Raw genomic sequence first — 17,549 nt, 5'->3', positions numbered from 1 at the left:
CTCTGCCTTTTCTAAAACCAGCTTGAACATCAGGGAGTTCATGGTTCACGTACTGCTGAAGCCTGGCTTGGAGAATTTTGAGCATTACTCTACTAGCATGTGAGATGAGTACAATTGTGTGGTAGTTTGAGCATTCTTAGCATTGTCTTTCTTTGGGATTGGAATGAAAATTGACCTTTTCCAGTCCTGTGGACACTGCTGAGTTTTCCAAATTTGCTGGCACATTGAGTGTAGCGCTTTGACAGCATCATCTTTCAGGATTTGAAAGAGCTCAACTGGAATGCCATCACCTACACTAGCTTTGCTCGTAGTGATGCTTTCTAAGGCCCACTTGACTTCACCTTCCAGGCTCTGTGGCTCTAGGTGAGTGATCACACCATCGTGATTATCCGGCTCGTGAAGATCTTTTTTGTATAGTTCATCTGTATATTCTTGCCACCTCTTCTTAATATATTCTGCTTCTGTTAGGTCCATACCATTTCTGTCCTTTATTGAGCCTATCTTTGCATGAAATGTTCCCTTGGTGTTTCTAATTTTCTTGAAGAGATCTCTAGTCTTTCCCATTCTGTTGTTTTCCTCTATTTCTTTACTTTGATCACTAAGGAAGGCTTTCTTATCTCTTCTTGCTATTCTTTGGAACTTTGCATTCAGATGCTTGCATCTTTCCTTTCTCCCTTGCTTTTCATTTGAAGAAGCACAAGCTGAAATCAAGATTGCCAGGAGAAATATCAATAACCTCAGATATGCAGATGACACCACCCTTATGGCAGAAAGTGAAGAGGAACTAAAAGCCTCTTGATGAAAGTGAAAGTGGAGAGTGAAAAAGTTGGCTTAAAGCTCAACATTCAGAAAATGAAGATCATGGCATCTGATCCCATCACTTCATGGGAAATAGATGGGGAAACAGTGGAAATAGTGTCAAACTTTATTTTCGCGGGCTCCAAAATCACTGCAGATGGTGACTGCAGCCATGAAATTAAAAGACGCTTACTCCTTGGAAGAAAAGTTATGACCAAACTAGATAGCATATTGAAAAACAGAGACATTACCCTGCCAACAAAGGTCCGTCTTCAAGGCTATGGTTTTTCCAGTGTTCATGTATTGATGTAACAGTTGGACTGTGAAGAAAGCTGAGGGCCGATGAATTTATGCGTTTGAATTGTGGTGTTGGAGAAGACTCTTGAGAGTCCCTTGGACTGCAAGGAGATCCAACCAGTCCATTCTGAAAGAGATCAGCAATGGGTTTTCTTTGGAGGGAATGATGCTGAAGCTGAAACTCCGGTACTTTGGCCACCTCATGTGAAGAGTTGACTCATTGGAAAAGACTCTGATGCTGGGGGGGATTGGGGGCAGGAGGAGAAGTGGACGGCAGAGGATGAGATGGCTGGATGGAATCACTGACTCGATGGACGTGAGTCTGAGTGAACTCCGGGAGTTGGTGATGGACAGGGAGGCCTGGCGTGCTGCTGTTCATGGGGTTGCAAATAGTCTGACACGACTGAGTGACTGAACTGAACTGAACTATCCTTGGCAACCATCAACCTACTAGCTCTGTTTCTATGAATTCAGTTTAAAATTCCACATAAAAGTGAGATTACATAGTGTTTGCCTTTGTCTGTCTGATATTTCACTTAGTGTAAGTGATTCATCCAAGTTGTTGCAAATGTCAGGGCAAGGAACAACAGATTGTGCTCGAAAGTTGATTGAAGAAACAGCCTGAGGTTTGCAATTGGATAGTTTTGGCTGTGGTCAGCAGTTGAGTAATATTGGTGAATTCCTGCCCTAGTTGCACAGGGTCCCTAGCTATACCCCAAAGTTGATTGGAGTTGTAGATAATGCTTTGTGACAGTGGAGTCTTCTGTACAGACTTCCTGGTTGGGTAGGTTTATAGGCTGTGCTTCCTAACTAGTTGGGGCCTCTGGCTGGACTCCCTGCCTTCACAGGCTATATTCGGCAATTACACAAAAATGTATGCTGAGCTGTTTCTGGGTATGGTCACTGAACTAAACAGAGACGCAGGATATGCTCCACAGAGTAGCACTGGAGATTAAAGTTAGGAGTTGGATAGGAGGGCAGATTTTTTCCCTTGTCTGGGTAGAGTCTTAGGATGTGCTCCACAGCTGGTATAGCCCACTGGCTGTGTTTCCAAATCAAGCATAACTGTCAGGCAAACTCGTTGGTCATAGAGGACCACTAGTTTGGCTCTAAAAATGGAAAAAGCTGCTAATTTCTGGCCTAAATCTCTGTTCAGTCACCACTGCAAGCAGAAATTAAGACTGTCAAGATGTGGACACAGGTTGCTATAAGCCTCTTCCCTTTCTCAGTCTCTATCTGAAACCCTGTGTTATAGATCCACAGGTTCCTCCAGTAATCCTTGTGGTATCAGATTCCATTAAGCTTCCTGGAAAGTGTTTTACAATTTGAAGGGAGCCAGATGTTCATCTTGGGTTAGCATTTTCCCACCAGAGAAGCAGCAATCTTAGGAGAATCCTCATGATGCTTCCCTGTGCAAGCATGGGGAAGGTTAATGTGGTCAAAATGTGGCTGCTCCTCTTTACCTTCTAATACAGTTCATCTTGGTCTCTGATGTCGATGGAAGTGCTACAGCCCATGCTCCACATCCAGCCTAGGTTCTGGCACTTTTATAATAATGTCTTATATATGTTAAATTACTGTATGGTTTTCTTGTGAGGGGGACTGAAGTCAGTTAACTCTTCAATGTATTGCCATTTTGATGACTACCTTCCTTTAATTTAAAGTGAAACCCAAAACAATTTTGAGAAAGAATGGTGAGGTTAAAGGACACACAAGCTAAGAGAATTCAGCACCACTAAAGCAGTTTACAACAATTTCTAAAGGAACTTCTCTAAATAAGACACCCAAGAGCAGAGAAAAAAAGATGAGGGAATGATAAAGACTTACAAAAATAGACCAAAAACAATTAACAAATTAACCATAGAAACATACATATTAATAATTACCTTAAATGTAAATGGATTAATTGCTCCAAACAAGAGACATAGACTGGTTGAATGGATACAAAATCAAGAGCCATATATATGCTGTCCACAAGAGACCCACCTCAGACCTAACAGATTGAAACAAAACAATTTGAGTCACAGACTGTAAGTGAGGGGTTGAAAATAGGTACTCCATGCAAATGGAAATAAAAAAGAAAGCTAGGTTACCAATACTCATATCAAAAAAAAAAAAAAGACTTTAAAATAAGAGACAAAGAAGAACACTACATAATTACCCAGAGATTAATTCAAGAAGAAGACATAATAATTATAAATATATATGCACCCAACATAGGAGCACCTCAATATATAAAGCAAATGCTAATAGTCATAAAGAGATAAATTGACTATAATAGTGGGGAAGACAATATCAAAGATCAATGAAACTAAAAGCTGGTTCTCTGAAAAAATAAAATTGATAAACTTTTAGCCAGACTCATCAAGGAAAAAAACAAACAAACAAACAAACAAGACAGAGGACTCTAATCAGTAAAATCAGAAATGAAAAAGGAGAAGTTACAAGTAACACCATGATAAGAAAAAGGATCACAAGAGATGACAATGAGGTACTTTATGCCAATGAAATGGACAACATGAAAAAAATGGACAGATTCTTAGGTACAATTTCCATGACTGTAACAGGAATAAATACAAAATATGAACAGAGCAATCACAATACTGAAATTTAAAATCTGATTTTAAAACTTCCAAAAGAAAACTCCAGGACCAGTGTGCTTCACATCGAGGATTCTATCAAATATTTAAAGAAAAGCTAACATTTATCTTTCAGAAACTTTTCCAAAAAATTGCTGAGGAATAAAACTTGCCAAGTTCACACTGTAAGGGCACCATCACCCTGATACCAAAAGCAAAGATGCTTACAAAAATAAAAATTTTAAGGGAATATCACTGATGAACATATACGCGAAAGTCCTCAACAAAATGCTAGCAATCTGAATCCAAGAATATATTAAAAAGATCAAGAAATGTTTTTCCCAAGGATGCAAGGATTTTTTAATATCCACAAAATCAATAAATGTGATACACCACATCAACCAATTGAAGAATAAAAACTATATGATCAACTCAATAGATGTAGGAAAGGTTTTGATAGTATTCAATGCCTACTTAAAATAAAAACTCTCAAGAAAGTGAGCATAGAAGGAACATAACATGATAAAGGTCATATATGACAAACCTATAGATAACATCATACTCAATGGTGAATTGCTAAAAGCATTTCCCCTAAGATTATGAATGAAGTAAAGATTTTCATGCTCACTACCTTTATTTAACATAGCTTGGGAAGCCTTAACTATGGCAATCAGAAAAGAAAAAGAGATAAGAGCAATCTAAGCTGGAAAAAAAGAGTTTAAACTATCACAGTCTGCTGAAGACATGCAGCAGAAATAGAAAATATTTCTGCTAAAATATTTCTGCTACATAGAAAATCCTAAGGCTGCTACCAGAAAACTACTAGACTTCAATAATGAATTTGATAAAGTTGCAGGTTACAAAATTAATACACAGAAATCTGTTGCATTTCTATACACTAAAACAAAAGGCCAGAAAGTAAAGTCCAATAAATAATCCCATTTACCATCACATCTGAAAGAGTAAAATGCCTAGGAATAAGTCTACTTAAAGACTTATACTCTGAAAATTATAAGAAACTGATGGAAGAAATCAAAGATGACATGAACAAATGGAAAGATATATCATTTGGGGGGTATCAGAAAAATCAGTATTGTCAAAATGTCTATACTACCCAAGGCAATCTACAGATTCAATGGAATCACTATTCAATGGAATCACTATTCCAATCAAACATTGAAATCACTTGGTACAATGGAAAAATACAAAGGATATTTTTCACAAAACTAGGATTAAAAAAAAAAAAAAAAAAAACCTTAAAATTTGACACAAAAGACCCTGAGTAGCCAAAGCAATATTGAGAAATAAGAACGGAGCTCAAAGAATTGAGGTGCCTGTCTTCAGATTATAATATAAAACTAAAGTCATCAAAACAGTATAGTACTGGCACAAAAATAGAAATATAGAATGGTGGAATAGGACAGGCTGCCCAGAAATAGACCCATGAGCCTATAGTCAATTAATATATAACAAAAGAGGCAAGACTATAAAATGAAATAAACACAGTCTTTTTAATAAATGGTGCTGGGAAAACTGGACAGCTACATGTAAAAAACTGAAACTAGATCATTCTTTGAGACCATACACAAAAATAAACCCAAAATGGATTAAAGTTCTAAATGTCAGATGGGATACTATAAACTCTAAGAAGAAAACATAGGCTGACTATTCTGTGACATAAATCATAGCAAGATCTTTTTGGATCTATCTCCCAGAATAGTGGAAATAAAAACAAAAATAAACAAATGGAAATTAATTAAACTCTAAAGATTCTACACAGTGAAGGAAACCATAAAACAAAAAGACAATCCACATAGTGGGATAAAATAGTTGCAAATAATGTGACTGACAAGAAATCGATCTCCAAAATTTACAGTTTATGCAGCTTAATGCCATCAAAACAGACAATCCAATAAAAAAAATGGAAGATCTAAATAGACATTTCTACAAAGAAGTCATACAGGAGGCCAAGAAGCACTTGAAAAGATGTTCAATATTGCTTTTTATCAGAGAAATGCATATTAAAACTACAGTGAGATATACCCTCACAGCAGTCAGGATGGCTATCCTCAAAAAAAAAAAAAAAAAAAACTTAAATGCTGGAGAAGGTGTTAAGAGAAGGGAACCCTTCTATACTCTTGGTGGGAATGTAAATTGGCATAGCCACTGTGGAGAACAATATGGAGGTTTCTTAAAAAAAAAAATCTAAACAGAGAGCTACCATATGATCCTGCAGTCTCATTCCTGGGCATATATCTGGGAAAAAAAAAAATCTGAAAGAGTATGCATCTCAATGTTCATTGCAACACTGTTTCCGATAGCCACAACTGGAAGTGATCTAAGTGTCCAACAACAGGTGAATGGATAAAGAAGATGTGGTAGATATGTACAATGGAATATTGCTCAGCCATTAAAAATAAAAAAAAAATTGCATTTGTAAAAATATTGATGGACCTAGAGAGTGTCATATTGAGTGAAGTAAGTCAGACATAAAAAGAGAAATACCCTATGGTATTGCTTATATGTGGAACCAAAAAAGAAAAAGATCCAAATGAATCTATTTACAAAATATAAACAAACTTGAATATGAGGGAATGAACTTGTAGTTGTCACAGGGAAAGGGACAGGGGGAGGGAATTTTAGGGAGTAGGGTATTAACATGTACACACTGTTATATTTAAAATCGGTAACCAACAAGCACTTCCTATATAGCATAGGAAAATCTGGTCAATATTATATAACAACTTAATTGGCAAAAGAATTTGAAAAAGAATAGATGTATATATCACTGAATCACTTTTGCTGTACTCCTGAAACTAAACAACATTGTAAATCGACTATACTCTGGTGTAAAATAAAAAGTTTTTAAAAAAGAAAAAAAATAAAAATAATAATGAAAGTATTGCAGTAGTTTAAATATAAATCATGGAACAGGCTATTATGAATGGGGAAGGAGAAAATAGCAATTCAGATTTTTATTTAATAAAATAATTCATACATAGTGACCTATGGGTGCATAAATTACAGCTGAGCTTCAAAAATACTGTATAAGCTTAACATAATACTGCATTTTCCCAGTCAGTCTTATTACTATTCTTTCTAAGTATGAGAAATGGAAGCTTGGATTGTTCAACTTAAAAAGTTATGTAAGATCTTATTCTGTTCTCTCCTTTTTTTTTTTCTTCTATAGTTCTTTAATATCATCAATATAATTGATTTCTTTCTCCTTGAGTTGAGTGTTTATTTTTTATTCTGGACTGTGTTGCCATTTCCTTCTCCAATGATGTTGGCTGTTTATTTGTAATATATTTTCCTTATTCTATTGAGGTGTGCTTCCTCTAGAATAATTTTGTTGAGTTTTTAAATCATGAATAGAAAAAAATTATCAAATGCTTTTTCTTCATCTATTGAGATGAGGAGATTATTTTTTTAAGTCATTTTGTTACTGTGGTATATCACACTGATTGTTTTGTGGAAATTAAACCATTCTTGCATCCCTAGAATAAATTCTACCTGATTATGATATATGGTCTTTTTTCTGTATTTTAAATTTGATTTGTTATTATTGTATAGAAGATCTTGCTATGTATTTGTCAGGGATATTGTCCCATTGTCTCCACGTTGACTGTGCAGGACCAGACAGAAATCATGGGTCTAAGACACAGTTGTGAGCAAGATCTGCTTTCCCCAGCATAATGGCAAGTCCTGACTTGGTAAGGGACTGCAGTTTTGTTAGTTTTTTTTTTTTTTCCTTTGAATTGATTTCTTATTCTGTTGTGGCCAGAAAAGAGGCTTGAGTTCAAGCTTCTTTAATTTATTAAGACTTGTGTTGTGGCCTACCATGTGATCTATGCTTGAGAATGTTCCATGAGCAATTTAAAAGAATGTGCATTTTGATGGTTTTGAATGGAATATTTTGCAGATATCTATTAAATCCATCTGGTCTTATGTGTCACTTAAGAGAACTGTCTGTTTATTTATCTTTTTGGTATGAATTACTTATCCATTTTTGTAAGAGTATTAAAGTCCTCTGCTGTTGTTCAGTCATGCAGTTGTGTCCAACTCTTTACAATCCCATGGACTGAAGTACACCAGGCTTTCCTGTCCCTCACCATTGCCCAAAGTTTGCCCAAGTTTATGTTCATTGCATTAATGATGCTGTCCAGCTATCTCATCCTCTGACACCCTCTGGTCCTTCTGTGCCAGCAGCAGGGACTTTTCCAATGAGTCATCTGTTTGCATTAGATGACCAAAATACTGGAGCTTCAGCTTCAGCATCAGTCCTTCCAGTGAATATTCAGGGTTGATCTCCCTTAAGACTGACAGGTTTGATCTCTTTGCTGTACAAAGGACTTTCAGGAGTCTTCTTCAGCACCACAGTTTGAAGGCATAAATTCTTTGGTATTCTGCCTTCTTTATGGTTCAGGTTTCACAACTGTACATGACCACTAGGAAGACCATAGCTTTGACTATACAGACATTTGTTGGCAGAGTAAAGTCTCTGCTTTTTGGCACACTGTCTAGGTTTGCCATCACTTTCCTGCCAAGAAACAAGCATCTTCTGATTTCATGGCTGCAATCACCATCTGCAGTAATTTTGGAGCCCAAGAATAGGAAGTCTGTCACTACTTCCACATTTTACCTTTCTATTTGTCATGCAGTAATGGGACCAGATGCCATAATCTTAGTTTTTTGTTTTTGTTTTTCTAATATTTAGTCTTAAGCCAGTTCTTTCGACCTCCTCCTTCACTGTCATCAAGAGGTTCTTTAGTTCCCCTTCATTTTCTTCCATTAGAATGATATCATCTGCATATCTGAGGCTGTTGATGTTTCTCCCATCTATCTTGATTACAGCTTGCAACTCATCCCATCCCATGTTTCTCATGATGTACTTAGCATGTAGGTTAAACAAGCAGGGTGACAGCAGACAGCCCTGTCGTACTCTTTTCTTGATCTTGAACAAATACGATGTTCCATACAGGGTTTTAACTGTTGCTTCTTGGCCCACATAGAGGTTTTTCAGGAGACAGGTAAGATAGGCTGGTATTCCCATCTATCTAAGAGCTTTCCACAGTTTTTCATGTTCCAAATAGTCAAAGACCTTAGCATGGTCAATGAAACAGAGATAGATGTTTTTCTTAAATTCCCTTGATTTATCTGTAATCCAGGGCATGTCGGCAATCTGATCTCTAATTCTTCTTCTTTTTCTAAACCCACCTTGGACATCTGGAGTTTCTTGGTTTGCATGATGCCAAAGCCTAGCATGAAGGGTTTTAAGCATGACCTTACTAGCCTGGAGTATGAGTGCAATTGTCCTATGGTTAGCACACTCTTTGGTACTGCCCTTCTTGGGAATTGGCATGAGAATTGACCTTTTCCAGTCCTGAGGTCACTGCTGGGTCTTCAAGATTTGCTGACATAATGAATGAAAAACCTTGATGGCATGATCCTTTGGGGATCTAAGTAGGTCTGCTGGAATTTCGCCACATTCACTAGTTTTATTAACAACAGTGTTTCTTAAGGCCTACTTGACTTCACACTCTAGAATGTCTGGCCCTAGGTGAAAAACTTCACTGTCACAGTAATCTGGTTCATTAAGATCTTTTAAATACAGTTCTTCTGTGTATTCTTTCCATCTCATCATGATCTCTTGTGTCTCCTCAGTTCAGTTCAGTTCAGTCACTCAGTCATGCCTTACAAACAGCTGTGAAAAGAAGAGAAGTGAAAAGCAAAGGAGAAAAGGAAAGATATAAGCATCTGAATACAGAGTTCCAAAAAATAGCAAGAAGAGATAAGAAAGCCTTCCTCAGCGATCAATGCAAAGAAATAGAGGAAAACAACAGAATGGGAAAGACTAGAGATCTCTTCAAGAAAATTAGAGACACCAAGACAATGGGCTCGATAAAAGACAGAAATGATATGGACCTAACAGAAGCAGAATATATTAAGAAGAGGTGGCAAGAATACCCAGTAGAACTGTACAAAAAAGATCTTCATGACCAAGATAATTACAATGGTGTGATCACTCACCTAGAGCCAGACATCCTGGAAGGTGAAGTCAAGTGGGCCTTAGAAAGCATCACTACCAACAAAGCTAGTGTAGGTGCTGGAATTCCCATTGAGCTATTTCAGATTCTGAAAGATGATGCTGTGAAAGTGCTGTACTCAATATGCCAGTAAGTTTGGAAAACTCAGCAGTGACCACAGGACTGGAAAAGGTCAGTTTTCACTCCAATCCCAAAGAAAGGCAATGCCAACGAATGCTCAAACTACCGCACAATTGCACTCAGTATCTCCTAGGTCTCTACAATTTTTATCCTTTATTGTGCCCATCTTTGGATGGAATGTTCCCTTTATGTTTCAAGTTTTCCTGAAGAGATCTGTAGTCTTTATCTTTTTGTTGTTTTCTTCTATTGTTAAGCACTTTTTATTGAAGAATTCCTTCTTGTCTCTACTAGCTATTCTTTGAAAGTATGCATTTAATTGGATGTTCCTTTCCCTGTCTGCCTTGCTTTTTGCTTCTCTTCATTATCCCTCTATTTGTAAAGCTTCCTCAGATAAACACTTTCCCTTCTTGGGACTAGACTCAAGGGAGTAGATTTAGTTAACAGTGTACCTGAAGAACTATGGACAGAGATTTGTAATATTGTACAGGAGGCGGCAAATGAAACTATCCCCGAAAAACAGAAGCTAAAAAGCATTAAAGTCCTCTACTCTTATTATACTACTGTCAAATTATCCCTTTATGTCTGCTAATGGTTTCTTTATAATTAGGTGTATATATTTTTATGAAAGCTATATCCTCTCGGATTGACTATCATTATATAATGTCCCCTTTGCATTTTGTTGCAGACTTACTTTTAAAGTTTTATAATAGTCTTGCTACCATAATCTTTTCATTTTTACTTACATGGATTATCTTTTTCTGTCTCTTCACTTTCAGGCTGTGTGTCCTGTTTTGTAGTTAATCTCTTGTAGGCAGCCAATATATAAGTCTTCTTTTTTTTCTGATTAGACCATTTAGTTCATTTACACTCCATCTTTATTAATAGACATAGACTTATTGATACTTTCTTAATTATCATTTTGTTTTCTTGCTATTTTGTGGTTATTCTGTTCTTTTATCCATCTTTTCATCAATTCTTTATGGGCTGACTTTTTCTTTCTTTCTTTCGTTTGCATATCTATTATAGCTTCCTGATTTGTAGCTATCATAATGTTTGTGTATATATAGTAACCTATAAATATACATAAAATTTTTAAACAAATCGTCATTCAAGTTCAAATAAGGCAAGAAAATATAACAACTCTTGGAGGAAAACATAGGTAGAGCACTCTTTGATATAAATCATAGCAGTATCTTCTTCTATCCACCTCGCAGAGTAATGGAAATAAAAACAAAAATTTAAAATTGGGACTTAAATAAACTTAAGAGATTTGCACAGCAAAGGAAACTATGAACAAGATGAAAAGACAACCCTCAGAATGGGAGAAGATAATTGCAAATGAACCAATTGATAAAGGATTAATCTCCAAAATGTACGTCAGCTCAGGCAGTTCCATACCAGAAACACAAATAATGCTATAAAAAAAAAAATGGATGGAAGATCTAAACAGATTATTTCTCCAAAGAAAACATACAAATGGCCAACAAAAACACATGAGATGCTACTCATATCACTCATCATTAGAGAAATGCAAGTCACAAATACAGTGAGGTGTCAGAATGCCAGAGAGGGTGTGGAGAAAAAGGAATCTTCTTACATTGTTGGGCGGAACATAATTGATATAGTCATTACGGAGAAAAGTATAGAGATGCCTTAAAAATCTAGGAATCTACCACGTGCATGCATTCTCAGTCTCTTCAGTCATGTCCAACCATTCATGACCCCACTTACTGTAGCATGCCAGGCTCCTCTGTCGATGGGATTTTCCCAGCAAGAAGCCTGGAGTGGGTTGTCATGCCCTCCTCCAGGAGAATTTCCCAACTCTAGGATTGAATCTGTGACTCCTGCATCTCCTGTATTGTAGGGGGATTCTTTACTGCTGAGACACCAGGAAAGCCCTAAAACTACCCATATGACCCAACAATCCCACCAATGGGCATATACCCTGAGAAATCCATAATTGACAAAGACATGTGTAGCCCTGTGTTCATTGCAACACTGTATGCAATAACTAGGACATGGAAGCGACCTAGATGTCCATCAACAGGTGAATGGATAAAGTAGTTGTGGTACATATGCACAATAGAATGCTCCTCAGCCATGAAAAGGAAGACATCTGAGTCAGTTCTACTGAGGTGGATGAACTTAGAGCTTGTTATATAAAAGCTGTAAAATACAATATAAAAACACACACTGTGGGGGGAAATAAAAGTATTGAGCTTTAGACTGTGTTTCAATTTGAATGACCATCATCAAGTAGATATGAAAATAAAAGCCTGCAATAGATACACAAAAATTAAAGAGAAAGAAAAGGTTTTTATAACCGAACACTAAAAAATAAAACCACAAGGGCAGAGACTAACAGAAGACAAGAACAGAGAAGAGCTACAAAAGTAACAAGAACATAGGTAACAAATAGAAATAAGCAAATGCTTATCAATTATGACTTTAAGTATCAATGTACTAAATGCTGCAATTATAAGAGCTATGTTGGAGATTGGAATAAGTATAAAGAAACATCTATGTGCTGCCTACAGGAGATTCACTTAGAACCAACGATGCACACACTGAAAGAACAGCGATTGAAAAGTTATTTCATGAAAATGGAAATGAAAAGAAGCTTGTGTAGCAATACTCACATCAGACAAATTAGAACCGGAAATAAAGTTTATAATAAAGACAAATAAGGGCATTATATAATTACAACAAAGGCCAACCAAAGAAGAGGATATAACATAATAAATATATGTGCACCTAATGTAGGAACACTTAAATATATAAAGCAAATACTAATAGATGTAAAGCAGAAATAATCAGTAATTCCACAGTAGTTGGGAACTTTTTACCGCACTTGCATCAATAGATAGAACTTCTAGACAGAAAATAAATAACCAGTGGCCTTTAATGAAACATACAACCAAATGAATTTAACGGATATCTACAAGATTTTACATCCTAAAGAGCAACATGCACATGTTTTTACATTGGACATGGAATATTCTTCAGGATAGATCATATACCATGTCAAATAAAAAATCTCAATTAATTTAAGAAGATATAAATTCTATTAATAGATATTTCTCCAAAGAAGACATACGGATGGCTAACAAACACATGAAAAGATGCTCAACATCACTCATTATCAGAGAAATGCAAATCAAAACCACAATGAGGTACCACTTCACACCAGTCAGAATGGCTGCAATCCAAAAATCTGCAAGCCATAAATTCTGGAGAGGGTGTGGAGAAAAGGGAACCCTCCTACACTGTTGGTGGGAATGCAAACTAGTACAGCCACTATGGAGAACAGTGTGGAGATTCCTTAAAAAATTGCAAATAGAACTACTTTATGACCCAGCAATCCCCCTTCTGGGCATACACACCGAGGAAACCAGAATGGAAAGAGACACATGTACCCCAATGTTCATCGCAGCACTGTTTATAATAGCCAGGACATGGAAACAACCTAGATGTCCATCAGCAGATGAATGGAAAGAAAGCTGTGGTACATATACACAATGGAGTATTACTCAGCCATTAAAAAGAATTCATTTGAATCAGTTCTGATGAGATGGATGAAACTGGAGCCGATTATACAGAGTGAAGTAAGCCAGAAAGAAAAACACCAATACAGTATACTAACACATATATATGGAATTTAGGAAGATGGCAATGACGACCCTGTATGCAAGACAGGAAAAAGGACACAGATGTGTATAACGGACTTTTGGACTCAGAGGGAGAGGGAGAGGGTGGGATGATTTGGGAGAATGGCATTCTAACATGTATACTATCATGTAAGAATTGAATTGCCAGTCTATTTCTCACGCAGGGTGCAGCATGCTTGGGGCTGGTGCATGGGGATGACCCAGAGAGATGTTGTGGGGAGGGAGGTGGGAGGGGGGTTCATGTTTGGGAACGCATGCAAGAATTAAAGATTTTAAAATTTAAAAAAATAAAAAATAAAAATAAATAAAAATAAAAATAAAAATAAATAAATAAATAAATAAATAAATTCTATTAAGCATTGTTTCCATCCACTATGCTATACTAAAAATCAATTAATAGAAGAAAACTGAAAAAAAAAAAAAACCCTCAAACGTGGAGAAATGCTACTAAATAGAGCAATGGGAGTCAATGAAGAATTCAAATAGGAAATCAGATATTGTGTTGAGACAAAAGAAAATTAAAACACAATTTTCCAAAATCTTTGAGACATAGAAAAATAGTTAAAAGAGGGAAGTTTTTAACAATATTATATTACCTCAAAGTAGAAGAAAAAAAAAAAAACTCAAACAACCTAACTTTTCATCTTAAGGTACAAGAAAAGAACAAACAAAACTCAAATTCAGCAGAAAGAAGGAAATAATAAAGGCTAGAGCAGGAATAAATAAAACAAAAGCCAAAAAGGATAGAAAAATCAATGAAACTCTATAGAAAATAGTAAATGATACTGATAAAACTTTTCAGACTCATTATTAAAAAAAAAAAAGAAAGGGCTCACATAAACAAAAGTAGTCTAAAAGTAAGAGAATTACAACCAATACCACAAAATACAAATAATCACTAGAGAATGATATGAAATGTTATACACCCAGAAACTGGACAACCTAGAATAAATAGATTAATTTTAGAAACATATAATCTTCCATGACTAAATGAAAGATCACCATGATATCAAAACTAAACAAAAATACTACCAAAAAAAAAAAAATGACAGCCCAATACCCCTGCTGCTCCTAGGTGCAAAAATAGTAGCAAACCAAATTCAGCAATAGATAAATAAAACCATGCACTGTGAAGAAGAGAGATTTATTCCAGGAATGCAAGAATTTTTCAATGTTCACAATCAATGTGATTCATCACACACACACACACACACACACACACACACAATGATACAATTCACATGATTACCTTAATAGATTAGAAAACTATTTGAAAAAAATCAATATTGGTTTGTGATAAAACCTTCAACAAAGTTGTTATGGAGGGAGCATAACTCAGCGAACTAAAGCCTGTTGTTACCAAATCCACAGCTAACATCACACTCAACGGGGAAAATGTCAAAACTTTTCCTTCAAGATCAGAAACAAGGATTCACAATCTCACCATTCTATTTAACATAGAATTGGAAGTGCTAGACACAGCAATCAGAAAAGAAAAAGAAGTAAAAGCCATCCAAATTGGAAAGGAAAAAGTAAAATTGTTACTATTTGCAAATGATAGGAAACTATATGCTGAAGTCTCCACCAGAAAACTATGAGAATCGATACATGAATTCAGCAGTTTCAGGATATAAGATTAATATAGAGAAGTCTGTTGCTTTTCTGTACACTAATAACTTCTATCTGAAACAAATCAAGAAAGCAATCCAATTTACCACCTCATCAAAAAGAATAACATTCTTAGAAATAAAATTAATCAAAAAGGTGAAAAACTTGTACTCTGAAAACTATAAGACTTTGATGATGGGAACTGTGGATGATTCATTTAAATGAAACACATTTAGGTGCCTGCAGTGAGATGCCCAAGTCCAAGTGCAACAAGAAAGTCTTCCTAACCAAAACTGCCAAGAAAGCCTTGGAAATGAAACAGAACTTGATAAAAGAGCTTCAGGAATGTGTGAACACATACAAGTACCTCTTCATCTTCTCCATGGCTAGCATGAGGAAGAACAAGCTGAAGGACATTCACAGCACCTGGAAGCACAGGCTAATGTTCTTTGGCAAAAACAAAGTGATGATGGTGGACTTGGATCAAAGCCCATCTGATGAATACTAAGACAATCTGCATCAGGTCAGCAGGAAGTTGAGGGGTGATGTTGGTCTCCTTTTTGCCAATGGAACTAAGAAGGAAGTAAATGAATGGTTCATGAAATACACAGAAATGGACTATATCTGAGTATAGTCTGCTTTCACCATGATCTGGACCTGGGGCTCCTGGAACAGTTATCAGATTCCATGGAGGCACACCTGAGGCAGCTGGGTCTGCCAACGGCCCCAAAGAAAGGTGTGGCAAACCTGCTGTCCAACTACAAGGTGTGCAAAGAGGGCAATGTGCTGATCCCAGAGCAGGCCCACATACTGAAGCTTTTTGGGTATAAGATGGCTGAACTCAAGGTGACCCTGAAATACATGCGGGATGTGCAGTCTAGAGGTTCCTACAGATGGGAGATGACTTGCCAGGGTCAGAGAAAGACGATGATGACAGCTGATGGGCACTGGGGTCAGGGCCTCTGGACCTCTTCAGGCCTCATCCAGACTGGACCATGAGGGACTGCCAGTGCCTTCCTGGGAGAGCAGCCATGTATTTTGCTGTGGATGAACATGAGCGAGGGTGACAAGGACAGGTTATTTTTCTACAAACAATGAAGCTGTCTTTCAGGGTATCTTCTGCAAAGGGAATTTTTCTTGAGAAAAAAAAATTGTTAGGTTTGGGCTTTGATTTGGAACAAAAAAAAAAGCTGAAAAACATCCAGTTTTTTTTCTGGGTTAGAAGAATTAATATTGTTAAATGTTCATATTACGTGAAACAATCTACAGACTTAATAAAATCACCCATCAAAATATCCATGACAGGGATTCAACTGGTTAAGAATCCACATTCCAATACAGGGAATATGGGTTTGATCTTGGTCAAAGAAATAATATCCCACATGCTGTGGGACAACAAAACTTGCATGCTGCAACTACAGAGACCACGCACCTCAACTACAGAGAAGCTCACAAACCACGATTAAGATCCTGCATGTCACAACTAAGACTCAACTACTTTTACCAGTTTTCTCAGTAAACAAATTTCATTTTTCTAATACATAAATAAATATATTTCAAATACCCATGATATTTTCCATAGATCAAAAGCAAATAATCCTAAGATATGTATGAATCAAAAAGACCTCAAAGAGCTAAAGCATTCTTGAACAATAAGAATGAACTTTGGAGGTATAATGTTCCTTGACTTCAGACTATACTACAAAGCTACAATAATCAAAACAGTAGGGAACTAGCACAAGAAAAACATGCAGATCCATGAAACAAAATAGAGATCCTGGAAATAAGCCCACACCCATACCTTTAATCAATCTATGACAAAGGGTGCAAAAATATATAATGAGAAAAAAAAAGTCTCTTCAATAAGTGGTGTTGGAGAATTGGATTGATACACGCAAAAAAAAAAAAAGAAAGAAAAAGAAAGTAGAATATTTTCTTATAGCATACATGAAAACAAACTCAAAATAGATTAAAGATCTAAGTGTAAGATGAAAAACCATAAAACTCCTAGAAGAAAATATAGGCATGTCACTCTTTGACATAAATCTTAGCAATATTTATATGGATCTGTCTCCTCAGACAAGGAAAACAAAAGTAAAAATGAACCAATGTGACCTAATGAAACTTAAAAGCTTTTCCATATGCATGGAAATCTCATACTTTTTACATAAGTATGGGAAATACTCAACAACAAAAAAGGCAACTTTCTGAATGAGAGAAGATATTTGTAAATGATATGTCTGAGAGCAGGTTAATATACAAAATATATAGAAACCTCATATAACTTAATATTTAAAAAGCCCAATTAAAAACAGACATAAGATTTTCCTGGTAGTTCAGTGGTAAATAATTTGCCTGCTAATGCAGCAAACACAGATTCAATCCCTAATCCAGGAAGATCTCACATGCCACAGAGAAGTTAAGCCTGTGTG

At 36.2% G+C, this 17,549-nt stretch overlaps 1 pseudogene; it reads left to right on the top strand.

Annotated features, from left to right (window-relative positions):
- Positions 1–15,367: 15,367 nt before the first annotated feature.
- LOC101118801 (mRNA turnover protein 4 homolog) lies at positions 15,368–16,058 on the top strand (annotated as a pseudogene).
- Positions 16,059–17,549: the final 1,491 nt, after the last annotated feature.

Source organism: Ovis aries, chromosome 11 (genome assembly GCF_016772045.2).
Source record: "Ovis aries strain OAR_USU_Benz2616 breed Rambouillet chromosome 11, ARS-UI_Ramb_v3.0, whole genome shotgun sequence".
NCBI lineage: Eukaryota > Metazoa > Chordata > Mammalia > Artiodactyla > Bovidae > Ovis > Ovis aries.
Note: the sequence above shows the minus strand (reverse complement) of the source record. Positions and strands in the feature narration are given on the sequence as shown.